Below are 5,787 nucleotides of genomic sequence, written 5' to 3'. Positions count from 1 at the left end.
CTGAAGTACTTCTGTCCTTCAGGTTAGTCCGTACTTTAGGTTTTACAAACATCTCTAGTCCCCTAAGATTATAACAACTTTCCCTCTTAACAAAACGAGATTGGATGTTCATAGGTAAAACATGTATGTGTGCCTTATACATAACCTGCAAAGTATAATAATCAACCAACTCGTAAAATTTTAATAATCTCAGTTGATGAAATTATGTATTTGATGTGTGATAGCAATGTTTTCTTGTGATGATTCTTACAGCTCTTTCCTGTGAAACTAATATAGGATTTGTGATTGTTTTACATGCATTCCCCCAAACTTCAATACAATGAATCAAGTGTGGAACAATTATTGCATTATTGTCACAGCTTCCTCTGTTCCTGCCACGCCTCCTGCTCCTAGTCATGCCATAGCCTAGTATTTTTCCACAGTCTCACAGTTCCAAGCCACGCCCATGTTTCCATGCTAACGTAATCACAGCCATTTGCTTCACCTGTTCACACCAGTATATATACCCACAGCTCACAGCCCACAGTTGCCAGATTATTGAACGGTATAACGTAGTAGATGCCCAGCGTACTTCCACAGCGCTTGCCTGATTCCATGTGTTCTGGCCCTTGCCTGATCCACGACCCACGAGGCTTGCCTGCCCCTTATTGGACACCTCTCTGGACTCTGCTTCACGGTAACTGACCTCGCTACTCTGTGCTGGACTTTGCTATTCGGATTATCCCTTTTTGGATTTGGCTGTTTTTCCTGGACTCACTGGTTTTGACCCCTTGCCTGGACTCGGACTCTCTCTCTCGCCCAAGCCCCTTTCAGACACTCCAGTCTGCACCCGACCAACAGCCCATGACAGGCTTACCTGTGCTGGTCCTGCCTCCTGGCGTTCACGTGAGTGCCCAGACTAGAGACAGTAATCCATCCTCTGGTCCGTTTACAATAAACATCTTAAAACTTTGTCTGAGTCTGCGAGTTCTGAATCCTGTCAAGCTCCGCCTTGTCAATTATATAATATAAATAGTGGTTTATCATTAAATAACTCTTTTACTTTACGCAGTACTGCAATCGATTTTGCTATTTTGTTTCTTAGGTAATTTATATGAGGTCTCCGTGTCAGCTCTTCATCAATGAGACACCCAAAAACTTCAAACCTCACTGACTCTACAAATCTCAACACCCTCGACTCAAAATGAAACATTGACAGTTTTCTTACTATTAATGAATATCATGTAATTTGATGAGAATTTATTAAGTTAAACCAAGTTTGTACATTGACAAATTCAGTCTGCATCATCTCCAACAGTACTGTCTTTGATCAATAGCTGTTGTTATGTGTTCTATTAAATCCATGAGAGCCATTGATGTTGAATTATTAGCTCTAAAACCATATTGATTGTTATTTAAAATATTTTGTTTATCAATGAACTGATCTAATCTGGTTATAAACTGAGGTAACAAGGATAATGGTCTATAGCAAAGGATATTTGCTTTCAAACTACAAGCAGAGTGGACCAAAAAAAAACAAACAAACATAAAAATCAAGTCTTTTCACCACTTCATTGCACGATGTATTATTTACTTACAATTACAGTTTAAAGTACATCTGTTTGAACTTCATTGTAAGGATTTGAGTTTTGTTTAGTCTTGATTTATTGTTTTTCTTGTCTGTGAATTGCTCTGTTTTGTTCCTTGTCCTCTGTCAACATTCACTTCCCCTCAGTCTGCCCGTTTGTCTGCCACGCCCATCTACACCTGTCAGCGATTGTAATCACTCACCTGTGCCCACTTCCCATAATTATCCTCTGCTTTAAAACCTGGTCAGCTTCTCCACTTCCCCGTCGGTTCATTGTTGTGTCTCTCGTTCCTCCATGCCTTGTCTTGCTTTTTGTAATTTAGTTATTGTTTTTGCTGCCAAGCCAGCCTTTTGTTTTTGGTATATTTTGCTTTAATAAATCAGTTTTTATTTTGAGATGATTCTGCATTCTGGGTTTGCCTCTGTCTCCCCTCGTCATGACATTCATGCAGTAAATGCTGGTTTATATATATATTTTTTTTTTTTAGTAATTTGACAATATTTCTACTGTCATTCTAATTTGTGATGACCTAGTTTGCCTATTTTAGTGTTTTTTTTTTTTTAAGCAATTATTAAACACAAACAGTATTTTTCAAATGTTTGTTTATTTTCAGCAGTTTAATTTTATATCTATTGTTTTGTCTGTTTGTCATTTTTTAAATATTTGCTTATTTTCACAGGTGGAAAAAAGTAATAAAATAATGTACTCAAGTAAAAGTAAAAAGTAAGCTCTTAAAAATTCACTATTTTTTTTCTTGTTGGTGTTGTTTTTAAAACAGGAGGTCATCTCTTCTGCAGGGTCAAAGAACAAGAGGAAAAGCTCTTAAACAAAAAGCCTTATAATCTAATAGGCAATTACAAAAGAAAATATGTATACAATTGATATTTAAAATAATTAGAAAGAATAAAGTCAGATCATCCCACACTGCTCAACTTGTTCAATGACAGAACTTGCTGAACAAACCATAAAGCAGCCTTTAAAAAAACTCTTAATTTACCTGTGCTAGATTTTAATCATAATTTATTCTTGTGACTACAGTGGGAGAGAAACATAAGCATGAATTTTCAAACTGTGAAAAGTATATACACTGCTCAAAAAAAAGGGAACACTTAAACAACACAATATAACTCCAAGTAAATCAAACTTCTGTGAAATCAAACTGTCCACTTAAGAAGCAACACTTATTGGCAATCAATTTCACATGCTGTTGTGCAAATGCAATAGACAACAGGTGGACATTATTGGTAATTAGCAAGACACACTCAATAAAGGAGTAGTTCTGCAGGTGGGGACCACAGAGCACTTCTCAGTACCTAAGCTTTCTGGCTGATGTTTTTGTCACTTTTGAATGTTGGTGGTGCTTTCACACTCGTGGTAGCATGAGACCAAACAGGTGGCTCAGGTAGTGCAGCTCATCCAGGATGGCACATCAATGAGAGCTGTGGCAAGAAGGTTTGCTGTGTCTGTCAGCGTAGTATCCAGAGGCTGGAGGTGCTACCAGGAGACATGGAGGAGGCCGTAGGAGGGCAACAACCCAGCAGCAGGACCGCTACCTCCGCCTTTGTGCAAGGGGGAACAGGAGAAGCACTGCCAGAGCCCTGCAAAATGACCTCCAGCAGGCCACAAATGTGCATGTATCTGCACAAATGGTTAGAAACCGACTCCATGAGGATGGTATGAGGGCCTGACGTCCACACATGGGGGTTGTGCTCACAGCCCAACACCGTGCGGAACGCTTGGCATTTGCCAGAGAACACCAGGATTAGCAAAATCGCCACTGGCGCCCTATGCTCTTCACAGATGAAAGCAGGTTCACACTGAGCACATGTTACAGATGTGACAGAGTCTGGAGACGCCGTGGAGAGCGATCTGCTGCCTGCAACATCCTTCAGCATGACTGGTTTGGCAGTGGGTCAGTAATGGTGTGGGGTGGCATCTCTTTGGAGGGCTGCACAGCCCTCCATGTGCTCGCCAGAGATAGCATGACTGCCATTAGGTACCGAGATCAGACCCATCAGCCATGGAGACTTGCGTATTGTATCGAGGATCAAACCGCTGTTAAACATGTCCTCGATCAGTGGTTCTAGCGCTGCCATAGTATCCACTACATTACCTGAACTGCTGCAGAGAGTCTTTCAAAGACGACTTTAACAGGATCAGCTTAGAGATGATGTGACCCCGCCTGTCTTCAATTTCCCAGCTTATCTCCAAAGAGGAGTTGTTGTTTTTTTATTGCAGTGTGAGACACTGGAATGACATGGAGTTTTTAAAGACTACTTTTCCAGGCCTTTAAAAAAAAACTGCATGTGTATGTGCATGCACAGCACACAAAAATATAAAAAAAATATTGATGTGGTGTATGAAGGCTCCAGATTGTGTGTATATGTGTGTGAGAGAGTGAAATAAATTTGAATGAAAAATCAAACTTGTTTATTAAATTATGAAATGTATTAAAATATACATCTATTAATGTTGCATACTATATGTCTGTCTTTGTTAAAGATCATAAAACAAAGTATTTTAGCATGATAGCACATATTTTTAATGTTTGAAAGCATCCTGTATTGTATCTACATCTCTGCTGTTTGTAACAAACCAAACTGTGTGAAAATCGGGTAAAGATTCAGAGAGTTCTGATTATTTTAGTTGGACATACAGCTTCCTCAGCACAAAGAAATTAACTGGGGGACGCATGAAGGATCCAGCCAAGGTGGCGGTGGTACTGACACGTCAGCTCCAACATACAGCGCCAGTTCGAAGACGTTAGCTTGTTACCGGCTACCATAGACATTGTTTACATAGACACTTCGAAGGGTGTCTATATAAACAATGTCTATGGTAGCCGGTAACAAGCTAATGTTTGTTGTTTGCTAGCGCTCCTTACCAAACTTCTGGGTCAACTAAACCCGACCAATTAAATGTTAAAATCAAATTCCGTCCTGCTGCCGGTTTTTCCATTTTGTGTTTTCGATCTTAGCCTAAAACTGAAATATAAAAAACCAGGCATTTTTTTTTGTTTTTGATGTTATGATTAAAAACAAAATAATCAAAATAGTCAATTAAAAATGGAAAGAACGAATGACACACGGATTCCTCTGGATGGCAATAATTTGGTCTCCAATTCTAATGTAAAGAACCTTGGTGTTATTTTGGTCTTTAAACTATCACATTAAAAATGTTACTAGGATTGCTTTCCTCCACCTATGTAATATCACTAAAATTAGAAGCATCTTGTCTCAAAACGATGCAGAAAAACTTTTCCTTGCATTCATCTGGTGTAGGCTGGACTATTGTATTTCTTCTTTATTTTCTGGGTGTCCAAAAACCTTTTTTAAAAGTCTTCATCCAAAGTATTGCTGCCTGGGTTATGATGAGAGTAAGGGGTCACGGTGGACTGGCTTCAAAAAAACACAACCTTTTTTTAAACTATTTTTAAATTGAGCTGATGAGCTACCAGCCTGACAGCCTGAAATTAGTTTGTGATTTAAAGCTGTTTGTTATTGATGAAAAAATATAAACAATCTATGTGTGATTAAACAAATGATATAGTCTGAAACTGCAATTGATTAGTTTACTCTGGTGTAAGAGTTCATAAACAATACACTCAAGTGCGCTCACGTTTTTTTTACAAATTAGCATAGGGTTAGCTTCAAGTTAGCAACGTTAGCTCTCTCCTGTCGTCTTTATGTTGACTTGCAGTGTCAAGTGCTGATGTTATGATAATGATCTTGGGGTAATCATTTCTCAAACCCAGGACGGCAACTCTGCCTCCCAAATCACCAACTTCAGAAATTATTGACTTAAACTCTAAAAACCCGTTTATTTAAATTTTGGGTCAGAAAAATGGGTCCATGGAATGTTGTGTGAATGTGTTTGACGAAATAACATTAATGAAATGTCTTTTTTTTTTTTTTAGATTTGATTTCAGTTCAGCTTTAACTATCACAGTCTTGCCATGGAATGCATGCTCAAAATTTTCCAGTCTTTTACACTTTATGGTGCATAATGGGAGGCCACTGAGTTTTTAACACATTCCTGATGACTTTATCAAGACCCTGTGAAAACCATCCACATTCTGACTGATTTTTTTGTGTTGTCAAGGGGCAGTTGTCAAAAATATCACAGCTATGGCTAAAATACCTTCTATTACATTATAATCATGTTAGTAGTTTTCATGTTAGTAGTTTTCATTTTGACTCATGTCACATGTTATTTAAAC

General features: G+C 38.4%; 1 long non-coding RNA gene across 1 annotated transcript; it reads left to right on the top strand.

Annotated features, from left to right (window-relative positions):
- Positions 1–393: 393 nt before the first annotated feature.
- LOC119617130 lies at positions 394–1,968 on the top strand. Its single transcript, XR_005233314.1, has 2 exons — positions 394–885; positions 1,085–1,968. It is a non-coding gene; the product is annotated as an uncharacterized LOC119617130 (long non-coding RNA).
- The last annotated feature ends 3,819 nt before the right edge of the window (positions 1,969–5,787 follow it).

Source organism: Kryptolebias marmoratus, linkage group LG6 (genome assembly GCF_001649575.2).
Source record: "Kryptolebias marmoratus isolate JLee-2015 linkage group LG6, ASM164957v2, whole genome shotgun sequence".
Lineage (NCBI taxonomy): Eukaryota > Metazoa > Chordata > Actinopteri > Cyprinodontiformes > Rivulidae > Kryptolebias > Kryptolebias marmoratus.
The sequence above is the reverse complement of the archived record's forward strand: the minus strand, read 5'-3'. Positions and strand labels throughout refer to the sequence as shown.